The 14,849-nt window shown below is 42.6% G+C and overlaps 1 pseudogene; it reads right to left on the reverse strand.

Annotated features, from left to right (window-relative positions):
- Positions 1 to 266: 266 nt before the first annotated feature.
- On the reverse strand, positions 267 to 14,376 carry LOC115638145 (annotated as a pseudogene).
- Positions 14,377 to 14,849: the final 473 nt, after the last annotated feature.

Genomic DNA, 14,849 nt, shown 5'->3' on the forward strand with positions numbered 1-14,849 from the left:
GAAAAAATGTAATCTAGATACACAGAGCGTTGATCAATTTATTTTTAAATCACTCTTATAATGGCATACTCCAGTGTTGTGAGTGGTATACAAATTTTGAGAGAAAGAAGAGTACAAATGGAAACTGCTAGTTTAGCTACCGAGCTAGATTAGAGAGAGAGAGAGAGAGAGAGAGAGAGAGAGAGAGAGAGAGAGATTATGACCGGTACGGTACTGGTATTTCGATAACCCAAAGGATTATTTAGCTCAATGTTCAGACAGAAGGTTCATTTTAGAAACACTGAGCTGATGGTTCTTCCCAAAGCTTCTTTCACATCCCTGTTCCTCAGGCTGTAGATGAGAGGATTCAACACAGAGATGACCAGGGTATAAAACACAGACACCATTTTGCTCTGAGCTGGAGATGCTAGCAAACTGGGCTGAGCATACATGAAGGTAAGAGTCCCATAAAATAAAGTCACGGACATCATGTGGGAGGTGCAGTAGAGAAGGCTCTGCGTCTTCCCTCAGCAGAGAGAATCCAGAGGATGGAGGAGATGATGTAGGCATAGGAGATGAGAATGACCATGGAGGTGCTCACGAGTATGAAGCTGGATAAAGTGAACAGCACCAGTCCATTGATGTCTGTGTTGATACATAAGAGTCTTAGCAGTGGTTCAATGTCACATGTGAAGTGATTGATCTCATTGGACCTACAGAAACACAGTGTAAAGGTAAAGACTGTTTGCACCATGGAGTTTACACTACCACAAACATAGGAACCCACCAGTAGTTGCAAACCTGCTTGGACATGCGATGGGATACAGGAGCGGGTTGCAGATGGCGGTGTATCGATCATACACCATGGCTGCCAGGATGAACGTCTCAGTCGTGACAAAGAGCCCACCGAAGAAGAATTGGGTGGCACATCCAATGAAGGAAATGGTTTTGCTGCCTGCTAGGAAGCTCGCCATGGCTTTGGGGGCGATGCTGGAGGAGTAGCAGAGGCATAAGAGTGAGAGATTCATGAGGAAGAAGTACATGAGAGTGTGCAGGTGAGAGTTGGTGCTAATGAGGAAGACCATAATGGTATTTGCCAGCACGGTTGTCATGTAAATCACCAGAAACCCCACAAAGGGGCCCACCTTGAGCCCCAGACCACTTCCAAACCCCAGCAGGATGAATTCCGGCAGTGCTATGTGGTTTCTCTCTTTCATTGTATTCATTTCCTTGGGAAAAGGAATGAGATAAGCATTAAAAAAAAAACAAAGTGCTAAGGAGACTGCATCAGGCTACAGGCCCCACTTACAGCTCGCATTCATTGAAAATGAATGCACATCTCCCGTTGGCTTTGATAAAAAGTTGACTGAATTCTTAGAAATGTCATTAAATTATTCTTAATAAATCTCCAGAATTTTGTCATATATTATGTACCAAAGCGCTAAGGAGAATCCTTCAAGATACAGGCCCCACTTATAGCTCACAGCCATTGAAAATCAAGGCACATCTCCCGTTGGCTTTGAAAAAAGTTGACTGAATCCTTAAAAATGTCATTAAATATCTTCTTAATAAATCTCCAGAAGTTCTGTTAGAAATTTTGACTTTACTACAATAGAGCACATATTTATTAACTTTCCCATATAACAATTATTTACAAGAAGTGAATTTTCGCATAGAGGGCAAGATTCTGCTACTCTCATACTATCATATACCAATGTGATATATGCCATCATGTGCCAGCAATGCCCCTCTGCCTTGTACATTGGCCAAACCAGACAGTCTCTATGAAAAAGAATATATGGACACAAATCTGACATCAGGAATCATAACCTTCAAAAACCAGTAGGAGAACCCTTCAACCTCTGGGGTCACTCTGTAACAGACTTAAAGGTGACAATATTGCAACAGAAAAGCTTCAAAAACAGATTCCAAGGAGAAACTGCTGAACTTGAATTAATATGCAAATTAGACACCATCAACTCAGGTTTGAATAGAGACTGGGAATAGCTGAGCCATTGCACACATTGAATCTATTTCCCCATGTTAAGTATCCTCACACCTTGTTGTCAAAGTGTCTGAAATGGGCTATCTTGATTATCACTTCAAAAGTTGTTTTTCTTCTGCTGATTATAGCTCATCTTAATTAATTAGCCTTTTATAGTGGGTAGGACAGTCCTCACCTTTTCATATTTGCTGTATGTGTATATATATCTCCTTACTATATGTTCCATTCTATGCATCCGATGAAGTGGGCTGTAGGCCACGAAAGCTTATGCTCAAATAACTTTTTGTTAGTCTACACTGGGGGGGGGGCTGTTTCGATCTAAGATACGCAACTTCAGCTACGTAACTAGCGTAGCTGAAGTCAAAGTATCTTAGATCGATTTACCTCGGGTCCTCAAGGAATGGGATCGATGTCCGCGGCTCCTCCGTCGACTCCGCTACTGCCGCTTGCTCTGGTGGAGTTCTGGAGTCGACGGGGAGCGTGTTCGGGGTTCGATCTATCGTGTCTAGATGAGACATGATAATTCGATCCCCTATAGATCAATTACTACCCTCTGATCTGGTGGGTAGTGAAGATGTACCCTTACGGCCACAAGTAAGCCTGTTCTTTTTTGCGGATACAGACTGTCAAGGCTGCTACTCTGAAACCTACTGAACAGTTATTTAATATTTTATCTTCACTGTTCAGTGGATGACCCCAAGACTTACTTATTTCACACTATTCAAACCCTGCTCTGCAGAGAGAATTAATTCCCCCAGGGGCTTTCCTATAATGCCCATCACTATGGTATCTGAACACTTCACAAACTTCAGTGAATTTGTTTTCACAGCACTGGGGATGAGGGATTTTTATTCTGCCCCAACCTTTCCCTTTTCCAGTCCTGGCTCTTCCTCAAGCCTGGCTCCTGCTCTCATCCTAGTATCCTCACTGAGCTAATCCAAGTCCCCTCTCCTCAGGCTTCTCATATCAGTCATAGTCTCCTTCAACATCCAGTTTCACTCACTATTTGTCTAAGTTCCCCTTTCTCACTGATTCCTAGACCCAGTCTCCCTCTCTAGGCTTCTCATCCAATTTCAATTCCTTCTCCTAATCTCTTTGCCCAGACAGTGCTGGTTCTGCTGGTTCAGCTGGTTCTGCCCCTTCATCCTCATCAGATTTGTCTATCATGCCTCCTCACCTCCTCCACTCTGTTCTACTAGATCTCACCCGCTGGGCAGTCAGTCCTAGTATTCCCTCCCCAGCTCCTCATCTGATCTCAGTCTCCCTCTCACTGAATCAATACTCCACCCCGCTCCATGTCCCTCCCTGGCCTCCAGTCTTAGTCTCTTTGCCCATGTAGTCTCCCTCTCAACTCTCAGCACTAGTTTTATTGCCCAGTTAGTCCCAGTTTACCTCCCAGTTTCATTGTTCAATCTCTCCTCTAGGCCAGTTTCCTTAGTAAAAAACAAACAAACAATCCTTGACTTCACCAGGATACCTTTCTTTCTTATTTTCATGCAGAGCTAGCACAATGTGACCCTGAACCTTGATTCCGGTGCTATTGTAACAATTGTAATAATTAAGGCCAGTCATCATTTTTTCAGCAGAATAGCGAACTTTCAATTAAATGAAAATGTTCACATAAAGTGTTTGCTTAGTAAAAAGAATTATTTTCTTTGCATTCTTTTTTTTTTTGGAAAATGATTCTCCCTCCCCCATTTTGCCGTTAAGTTTTCAACTCAACATTTTCAGATTTTCAATGAAAACTGTAAACTTTCAGTAGGGGAAAAAGTTCAGAGCAGCTCTTATAAGAACAAAATCAAACAAAAATAGGCTTAGTGACACTTCAGGTCGTATTAGGGCACTCCCCACGAACCCAAACCTAAAAGCATTGAATCAAAATTAAAAGAAAATTCTCCTGTATTCCTCGCCACCATCATTTTAGAGACAACACTGTTGATAATCCACTGTGAGATTCCGTAAAGCTTTCAGATCAATCTCCAACAGAAGCCTGAAATCAATACATATCCCAGCTTCATTCAACTTGCAGAACCTTAGTAGTGAACTCATGCACTCTTATGTCAATGGATCAGCACAGCTGCATATAACACAGCTCAAGTACTTCCAAAGTTCATTTGCTTTAACATTACTGAGAGCTGGAATTTGAAAATGTCCCAGACTCAAGGACCATGACTATTGCTGCTGTTAGGTTCTATCAACAGCCAGAAAAGTTGCTATTATCACCATCAATATCTCCTCCTCACTGATCTCTCAACAATGGGCACTGACCTCACTGATGAGTCTTTCTGCTTCATTCCAGGACCCGCTGGGACGAGGTCCCTGGGAGCTTCATAAAGTTCAAACTTCAAGCAAGATTTTTTTTCTTGTTGCTTTGTTATGAGATTACAGTGATTTCCCAGACTGAAATATTGGGCTCACATGAACTAAGTGTGTTTTCAGTCTTCTTTCCATAAAGACGCTGCTCACTCTTCTCAAATTAACATGCCCAGTGAAGCCAACTGTGTGGCCAGTTCCACAACCCTTACTCTCATTGAGCAGTGCTTACTGATGCAAGCAGTTCTGATGAGTAAGGTGTGTGGAATTGGATCCAATCTGAATAACAATTCCTTTTTTTCCTTCTTCTTCTTTTTTTTTTTTTTAGTTCAGAATTTCCCATGGAAAGGGAATTTGATTTGTAAGACACCTCTACCATGTACAAAACTAATTCAACAGAGTGCATTTATATTCAGTCAAGTGTGCCGGTGCATTGTGTCCACACAGCATGAGGATGTATTGAGAAAAGGTGCGTTGTACTCTGAGTAGGAATTCCAGTGTCCCCTATTGGAACCTTCTAGCATGTTACCTTGTGGGAGATTTTCACAGTGAGTTGTGAAATACCCTTATATCTCTCAGAAACTTGAAGGAATCCAAAGGCAAATGTTGACAATTCCCTCTGTGCCATAAAATAGCCTACTGCTCTCAAGCACCATGTATGAATTGTCCACTACAAAGATGCATGCAGTGCAGAGAAACAAAGCACTCTTTTCCATTTTATATATGGAGCAAACAATTCTGGTTTATTTGCAAGGCCCTTGTGCTCAGATAGTCACCTGACGATACACTAACCAAAAGTCCTGTGGATACACCCGTACAACTTTCCAAGACCAGCTGCACTCACCATTGAGGTGGTTTAGGGCCCATTTAATGAGCACCAAGTGGAGGGACTGGGTTATGATGCAAACTTGGGATGACCAGCAATGGCTCCAGGACTTTCAGGTGTTGAACGGCCACAATCCTGGAGTTGAGGGCCAAGTTCACCCAAACCCTGCAGTGTGCAGACACTGAGATGAGCACTATCCCGACAGTGGAAAAAGGAATGCACATTGCCACATGGAATCATGCAACCTCATATTGTTACTGGTCAGTGGGGAACCAATTTAATGCTGGAAAATCAGTTTTGGGGTTGGTCATCATGCAGGTATGCCAGGTGTGAAATAATGTCTTGCTGTTCTGGGAAGAAAACCTGGGCAACGTGCAGGAAACAATAGATGAATTCAATGACTTCCCTAACAATGCTGAGTCCTTACTGTGTGCTATTTTCCCCTGCTAGACTTCAGTACATAAACCACAAGGGTTACTATTCCATTGTGCAGAGGCCTTGGTGAACCTGGTGGGTGATTTACTGACATGTTCTCCCCAGACTGTCCAACTGACTTTAACAGGGTTTCTGTGCCAGCTCTGCCTCTCTGTTGGTGACTTGGCCCATCCTTTCTTTCTCTGGAAGCCTTATGACAACAACCTGAAAAGAAGCAACGAGAGGTTTAGAGATTACCTGAGCAGGTTCAGGATGACTAGGGAGTGGACTTTGAAGGGCAGGTGAAAGTATCTCTTGAAAAGGATCAGTCTGAGGAGGAAAACATTCCAGCAGCCGCTGATGCATGCTGTGCAGTGCATAATATTTGTGAGACCAATGGTGAGACCGAACTACTAGGCTGGATGAGTGAGGTGGACAGACTAGAGCTGTAAACTTGTTTCTTGTCGTAGGCCTACAGTTGCAGTAGCATTCCGACTCTGTTCAATAGCAAGAGAAGAGAGGGTACAAGCTGATAAAGTACAGTTTGGAGCAGAAGAGAAATGGTCAAATGAAAAAAAAAAGTCCCATTAGAATCATGGAAGATTAGGGTTGGAAGAGACCTCAGGAGGCCATCTAATCCATGTCCTTGCTCAAAGCAGGACCAGCCCAACTAAATAAGCCCAGCCAGGGCTTTATCAAGCCAGGCCTTAAAAACCTCTCAGGATGGAGATTCCACCACCTTGCTAGTTAACTGTAGCAGGGTGGTCACCTCCTCCTGCCTGGAAGGGCTTAAAACAGCTCTGGGAGAGGGCTGGAGCAGGGGGAAAATCTGGGCTGATTGGGAAAGAGCCTCAGCTGTGGCCATGCCCCAAACAAACCCAGCTGGCCCTATAAAGGCCAGGGAAGCCAAGAGCAGAGGCTCTATCTCTAGCTTTGAGAGGGAGGGATCTGGCTGCAGGGAGCTAGAGGAGTTGCCTGGAGTGGAAGAGGGCTGGGGGAAGGCCAAGGGAGCTGGGAGCTCTGTCCTGGAAACCCCCAGGCTGCAGCCTAGTATAAGACCAAATAGGTACTGGGGTTGCAGGGGACAGCCCAAGGCTAGGCAGAGTAGGTAGCAGGTCCAAACCCAACCTTGCCAGTGATGAGTGGCATACACTGCAGTCTGCTCCAGGGAGTGGGATCAGGTTGGTGACTGACAGTAGCCTAAGACCTAGGCGAGGTGGGTATAGAGGATGGGGGTTCCCCAGGGAGGGGAGATCCCGCGACTGAGAGGTATAGTCCCTGGGGGCAGCACCCCAGATAATGGGTCACTGGAGTCCAGGGAAAGACCCAGCGGCCAAGCAGCAGCAGGACACTGGCCTGCAGAGGGAGCTCCAATAGCTGGAGAATTAATTCCCAGATGATACCAGCAGGAGGAGCTGCAGGGGTGAGTCCCACCTTGTTACAGTAACCCATTCAGGTGCTTTCACTTACATCACATGAAGGCAGACAAGTAAATCTTGACCCATTTTATAAGTGCTTGTACACAAATTCTAGAAGTCAAAATACTAAGATAGGTGAGCTTGAGGGGCTGATATTAAAGGAGGATATTGACCTAATAAGCATCACAGAAACTTGGTGGAAAGATCATAATCAATGGGACATGGTAATATCAGGCACAGAATATAAAGGAATGACAGAATAGATCATGCTCTTGTGGGAGAGGAACTATTGTGAAAGAAGGCAGAGATTCAAATATAGCTGGGAGTGGACAACAAAGAAGATGGATCATTCAATAATTGCTCTGTACTGTTCATTTCCTTTGATGATCTGGCACTGGCCTCTGTCTGAAGACAGGACATTGGGCTACAGGAACCATTGGTCTGGCCCAGTATGGCCATTTCTGTGTTCTTATATAAATGAAAGTCACAGACTGAAAGAAATTTGCCAAACAAAACAATCCAACCCATAATCTTCTCTGGATATTTAAAGCTACACAGAAAAGGTGTTCTCCCCACCTCTTAGAAAATGGTGAATGTTCATTGAAAAACTGAAAGCCAATTTTTTCAGCTTAAGACTACCGAAAATTGAAATGCACTTTTTTAATCCTCAAATTTTCCATGACAAATAATTATTTTTTTTATTGCTCCCAATTTTCAGAGAATATGAGATCATGCTGAAGGGAGACAAATGGGGAGCGATAGCTCAGTGGTTTGAGCATTGGTCTGCTAAACCCCGGGTTGTGAATTCACCCTTTGAGGGGGCTATTTAGGGATTTGAGGCAAAACCTGTCTGGGGATTAGTCCTGCTTTGAGCAGGAGATTGGACTAGATGATCTCCTGAGGTCCCTTCCAGTCCTGATATTCTATGAAGGAAGACAAATGATCAAACCTAACAGCTAATTCTCAGAGTTAAATTAATCCATTCTGGGACTAGCAAAATGATACTATGTGCCAGGTTTCAGAGTGGTGCCATGTTAATCTTTATCAGCAAAAATAATGTGGAGTCCTTGTGTCACCTTAGAGACTAACAAATTTATTTGTTCATAAGCTTTTGTGGGCTAAAACCCACTTCATCAAATGCATAGAATGAAAAATACAATAAGAAGAATATATATTTTAGCACATGAAAAGATGGGAGTTGCCTTACCAAATTGGGGATCAGTGCTAATAAGCCAATTCAATTAAATTGGAAGTGGCATGTTCTCAGCAGTTGACAAGAAGGGTTGCATACCAAAGGAGAGAAAATTACTTTTGTAGTGCTAAAGAGGCCAGTGCAATCAAAGTGGCCCATTTCCAGCAGTTGACAAGAAGGTGTGAGTATCAGCAGAGGGAAAATCACTTTTTGTAGTGACCTATCCACTCCCAGGCTTTATTTAGGTCTAATTTGATGGTGTCCAGTTTGCAAATTAAGTCCAGTTCCGAAGTATTTTTTTGTTGTTGAAGAATTACCACTTTTAAATCTGCTATTGAGTATCCAGGAAGATTGAAGTGTTCTCTGGCTAGTTTTTGAATGTTACAATTCTTGATGTCTGATCTGTGTCCATTTACTCTTTTGCATAGAGAATGTCCAGTTTGGCTAATGTACATGATAGAGGGGCATTGCTGGCACATGATGGCATATATCACATTGGTAGATGTTCAGGTGAATGTGCCCCCAATGGTTTGGCTGATGTGGTTAGGTTCGATAATGGGGTCCCTTGAATAGGTATGTGGACAGAGCTGGCAATGGGGTTTGTATCTGGGATTGGTTCCTGGGTTAGTGCTTCTGTTGTGTGATGTGTAGTTGCTGGAGAGTATTTGCTTCAGGTTGGGGGCTGTCTGTAAGCGAGGACTGGCCTGTCTCCCAAAGTCTGCAAGAGTGAAGGATCGTCCTTCAGGAGAGGTAGTAGATCCGTGATGATGCGCTGGAGAGGTTTTAGTTAGGGGCTGTAGTGACGGCTAGTGGTGTTCTGTTACTTTCTTTGTTGGGCCTGTCCTGTAGTAGGTGACTTCTGGGTACCCTTCTGGCTCTGTCAATCTGTTTCTTCATACTATGTGCATTAGAATACCAATTAATCTAATTTCACAAACACCCTCAGAGAATATCTCAGGGTGAGGCTGCAGACTGAATGTCTGATTCTTCTCTGATGGGTGTAAACCACTCTCCAACCCTCCTGATTTTTCTACACATTTTAATGTAACCCTGTTGATTGCAAAGCCCAATGACTCTGGGGGAGATGCTTAGTTTGGATTTATCCTGAGGCTCCTGGGTGGAGACATGAGAGGGAGGGGAAAGCAAAGACAATGGACTTTAAGAAGCCTTGTTAGAGATGAGTCACTGCACTATGCTACTACATCTTTGTCTGCAAAAGTCACAGGACTGGATGAAAGAGCACTTCTCCTTCCCCGGCAGCCAGCCATCAATGGGACTGACAGAACCCAGAGACATCAGCAACAGCTAAGAATTGCCACAGTCCTGCGGATCATCACTCAGGAGACAAACCAGCTAGTGAAAGAAGCAGCAGAGCTGAAACCACCTTCATTGATAGCAAATAACAGTCAGAAACACTGTATGAATCAAAAAGTTTAAGAACTTCTCACATGTCAACCTTTCTTTCATTTAGTTCTTAATTCCTTGCCAGTGGGATTAAATATTGGAGCAACTTGCTGAAGGGTGTTGTGGATTCTCTGGCAATTTTTTTAAATCAAGATCAGATGTTTTTCTAAAAGATCTGCTCTAGGAATTATTTGGGGGCAGTCATTTGACTTGAGTTCTAGAGGAGATCAGGCTAGATAGTCACAGTGGCCCCTTCTGCCCTTGGAATCTGTGAATCTAAGAAATTAAATAGCCCTCTCCTGTAACAAAACCACAGAGATTCATAGATTTCAAAGCCAGCATGGACCATTTCATCTTCTAACCTGACCTCCTGTACAATGCCAGTCAGAGAATTTCACCCCGTTATCCCTGTTCTTTTCCCGATAACTTGTGTTTTATTAAAGCATCTTCCAGAAAGGCACTTTGTCTTTATTTAGACAGACTCCACCATTTCCCTTGGCATTTCATCTCAACACTTAAGCACTCTCACTGTCAAAAGTGTGTGCCTGATTTTCAATTTGAATTTGTCTGGTTTCTCTTCAAGATACTGACTCTTATTATGCCTTCCTCTGCAAAAATAAAGATGCCTTTCATATCCAGAATATTCTCTCTGTGCTTATACTCTGTGATCATGTCTCCCCCCTGCCCCCACCCCTCCAATCTTTGTTTTCATAACAGAAACAGATTGTGTTCTTAACATCTGGTACACTGAGGCATTTTTTACCAGCTCTGACATGATTTCTGTGGCTTTTCTCTGCCATGTTTCCAGCTTTTTGACATGAGTTGAAGGTAACTGTCGGGTCACAAACTGTCAGTGTGATGTTGTCACCAAAAAGGCTAAGAACCTCTGCTATCAGGGGTTTACAGATATGATCCAATCATCTCTAAAACTTCTCTCAAATAAACTAAATAAACTGGTGTCACTTATTATTTCACAATGAAACCTGAAATCAATCTTTTATCTCTTCTCTGCACCATTTTCATTTTTTTAATATATCTTTTTTGATGTATGTACGAGATGCAGATATTAGTGGTCTGTCCATTGCCATCTACTTTTCTCATTAGAATTTTTAAATTGCTGGCAACCATGGTACTTAGGCATTGCACAGGAATTATCAAAATGCCATTCCTTTTATCTTATGGATGCCTAACTCTGTGAGAGACAGGCAACTCCCGGGCATTTTCCACTTACGAATTACCCAGAAGCCTCTGTTAGCCTGACTTTATTCAGGTTGGAATAACTGGCTTTGTCTGCAATATCTTTATTCAGGCCTAACATGTCTCTATGTCATCTTCTGTCTCTTGTTTATTCAGATTGGGGCATGGACTATCTTCTACCCTGTGTCTTGCCCAACAGCTAGAAAATTGGAACCCCAAACTCAGGGGATGCTTGTAGGTATTACTCTTAATGCTAGTAATAGTAAATGCTGAGACAAATGTGGGGATTTTAGTAATAATTTCATCATTCCTATGCACAGTTCTGTTTCCCTCTGTGTTCTGTATTACTTTACACTTAGCTCTGGCCTACACTACATGCCTATATAGATATAACTATGTCTCTTGAAGGGGGTAAAAATCCAGTTACGTTGACCTAACGCAGTGTGTAGACAGCACCATGTAGATAGGAGAGCTTCTCCAGCCAACATAGCTACTGCCTCTCAGGGAGGTGGATTAAGGCTAGGCCTCTTCAGCTTGGAAAAGAGGAGACTAAGCGGGGATATGATAGAGGTATATAAAATCATGAGTGATGTGGAGAAAGTGGATAAGGAAAAGTTATTTACTTATTCCCATAATACAAGAACTAGGGGTCACCAAATGAAATTAATAGGTAGCAGGTTTAAAACAAATAAGAGGAATTTCTTCTTCACACAGCACACAGTCAATGTGTGGAACTCCTTACCTGAGGAATTTGTGAAGGCTGGGACTATAATAATGTTTAAAAGGGAACTGGATAAATTCATGGTGGCTAAGTCCATAAATGGCAATTATCCAGGAAGGGTAAGGAATGGTGTCCCTAGCCTCTGTTCATCAGAGGATAGAGATGGATGGCAGGAGAGATCACTTGATCATTGCCTGTTAGCTTCACTCCCTCTGGGGCACCTGGCATTGGCCACTGTCGGTAAACAGATAATGGGCTAGATGGACCTTTGGTCTGACCCGGTACGGCCATTCTTATGTTCTTATGTTATGTTAACTACGCTCCTTCCCATCACCATAGAGCATCTTCATTAAAGTGCTACAGTGGTGCAGCTGCATCAGTGAATCATTTGAAATGTAGACAGGTCGTAAGTCTAAAGGGAAGAGACGAGATGTTGGACTCACAGAGATGTCTGGTTGGAGACCCAGAGTCACTGACAAATTGAATAAACCTACATATGTAAATGAAGGTTCTGAAAGAGGCAATGGAAACACCTAGCACAGCAAAGGCCCCGAGCTGGGGAACAAAGGAGAAAGGTGTCTGACAATGGCTGTGATAAGAACTGGGCTCATGAAGACTCAGGAGCTGTTACCTAGGATTGACAAAGAAACAGGGCAGAGCCAAGATGGATTCTCCAGCAGCTTGGCCTGAGGGAAGCCCTGGCATTGGCCTGTCTGAACTCTGAACCACCAAGGGACTGTTTAAAAGCAGATCTATGACAGAATCACTGGGACAGGCCCAAATGAATGGTTATTTGGTCTATTAATGCCCTAGGATTTCCACCAAATAAACCATGGTAGAAGCAGCAAGATGGCCATTAGATGCTGTGGCTGATCTTCTGTTGAGCTGTTATCACACCTCTTCTTCAGCCGGTGCAACGGCTTTTGACGTCAGTGAGAGCCAATGGCATTCAGAGCCACTGAGGACGAGAAGAGTAGTTCACACTTGTCCTATGCCTCCTGTGTCTGTAATAGTCATGTATGTAATTGTGAAAATAACAGACTTTGCTAGGCACTGGCTGAATTGAAAATCTGAAAGAAACTGTTTTTGATGATGATGATGATGATGATGATGATGATGATGATGATGATGATGATGATGATTCAGTGAATCAAACAAGTTAAAAAAAATATTTTGGGTTGAACAAAAAGTTTAGCCAGATTCCCTAAACACAATATTTTGCTTTTCTCATTTTGGAGTTTTTAACCATTCTTCAGAAAATAAAATTGCTGTAAAATTCTAAATGAAAAAGCATTTTTGAATCAAACAATTAAAATGTTTTTTGTTTTTGTTTTTTTAACAAATGTTGAAAGGAAAAGTTTTGATTTTAAAACAAATCTATTTTTTTTCTCTCCAACTGACCAAAAATTGGAAAACTCAACCAAAATTTGCTAAAGATTATGGTCAAACTAAATCCGAATTTTTCATCCACAAAATGTTTTGTCACTGGCTGCAACACCGTGATTTCGAAAATGGTAATTTACCTCCATTGGCCAATATTATGGAGATTAGTCACTGGAGCCAGATAGTAAAGTGCAATATAACCACAAACACATATTAAGCCAAAGGTTTATTCTTCAGTTGGGTCATCATTGATAAACCAGTGATGAAATTACAACACAGATCTCAAACACTCCCCAAGTTCATGGATGTTTGAATCCCTATTTCCAGACCAGATGCATTTCTAAGCTACATGAAGAGATAACAATGTGAAAAAATGTAACATGGATACACAGAGGGTTGTTTGATTTATTTTTAATTCATTCTTATAATGTCATACATCAGTGTTTGAGAGTGGCATAAAATGTAGAGAGAGATGAGTACAAATGGGAACTGCAAGTTTAGATAGATAGATAGATAGAAATTTTGACTGTTACTGTACTGGTCTTACCATAGCCCAAAGATTATCCAGTTCAATGTTCACAGAGAAGTTTAATTTTAAAACCACTGAGTTGATGGTTCTTTCCAAAGCTTCTTTCACATCCGTGTTCCTCAGACTGTAGATGAGGGGATTCAACATAGGAATGACCAGGGTATAAAACACAGACACCATTTTGTTCTGAGCTGGAGCAGATAGTGAACTGGGCTGAGCATACATGAATGTAAGAGTCCCATAAAATAAACTAACAGACATCATGTAGGAAGTGCAGGTGGAGAAGGCTCTGCGTCTGCACTCAGCAGAGCGAATCCTGAGAATGGCAGAGCTGATGTAGGCATAAGAGATGAGAATGACCATGGAGGTGCTAATGAGAATGAAGCTGGATAAAGTGAACAGCACCAGTTCATTGATGTCTGTGTTGGTGCATGAGAGGCTTAGCAGGGGTGAAATGTCACAGAAGAAGTGATCGATCTCATTGGACCCACAGAAACACAGTGTAAAGGTAAAGACTGTTTGCACCATGGAGTTTACACTGCCGCAAACATAGGAACCCACAAGAAGCTGATTGCAAACCTGTTTGGACATGGCGATGGGATACAGGAGCGGGTTGCAGATGGCGGTGTATCGATCATATGCCATGGCTGCCAGGATGATTGTCTCAGTGTGACAAAGACACCGAAGAAGAATAATTGGGTGGCACATCCAATGAAGTAAATGGTTTTGCTGCCTGCTAGGAAGCTCGCCATGGCTTTGGGGGTGATGGTCGAGGAGTAGCAGAGGTCTAAGAGTGACAGGTTCATGAGGAAGAAATACATGGGGGTGTGCAGATGAGAGCTCTCTCTAATGAGGAAGACCATGATGGTGTTCCCCAGCACAGTTGTCAAGTAAATATCTAGAAACACCACAAAGGGGCCCACCTTGAGCCCTGGACCACTTCCAAACCCCAGCAGGATGAATTCCGTCAGTGCTGTGTGGTTTCTCTCTTTCATTATCTCTGTTTCCTTGGGAAAAGGAATGAGATAAGCATTAAAAAAGAACCAAAGGGCTAAGGAGAATGCATCAGGCTACAGGCCCCATTTGTACCTCACTCTCATTGAAAATAAAGACACATCTTCCTTTGGCTTTGATAAAAGTGGATTAACCCTTAGAAATATCATAGAGCACCAATTTGTTAACTTTCTCCTTGATAATTATTTACAAGAGAGGAATTTGCCCATAAAGGGCAAGCTTCTGCTACTCTTACTCATGCCCTTACTCACTGAGATCCATGGGACTCCGCTTAAAGTGAAGGAATACTTGACATGAGCTAGTGTTTTGAAATATGGCCCTCAGTGCACACAGTCCTTTATTGTAAGGCTAAAAGGGAGCTAGATAAGGATTTAGTATGCATCAAACCCAAGAGTTTGTGACTGAACAAAAGCATAACTCTGTCTCTCTCAAAGTTAGGAAATGCCAGGATTAA

The sequence above is a fragment of the Gopherus evgoodei genome, chromosome 21, assembly GCF_007399415.2.
Source record: "Gopherus evgoodei ecotype Sinaloan lineage chromosome 21, rGopEvg1_v1.p, whole genome shotgun sequence".
In the NCBI taxonomy this organism is placed as follows: domain Eukaryota; kingdom Metazoa; phylum Chordata; order Testudines; family Testudinidae; genus Gopherus; species Gopherus evgoodei.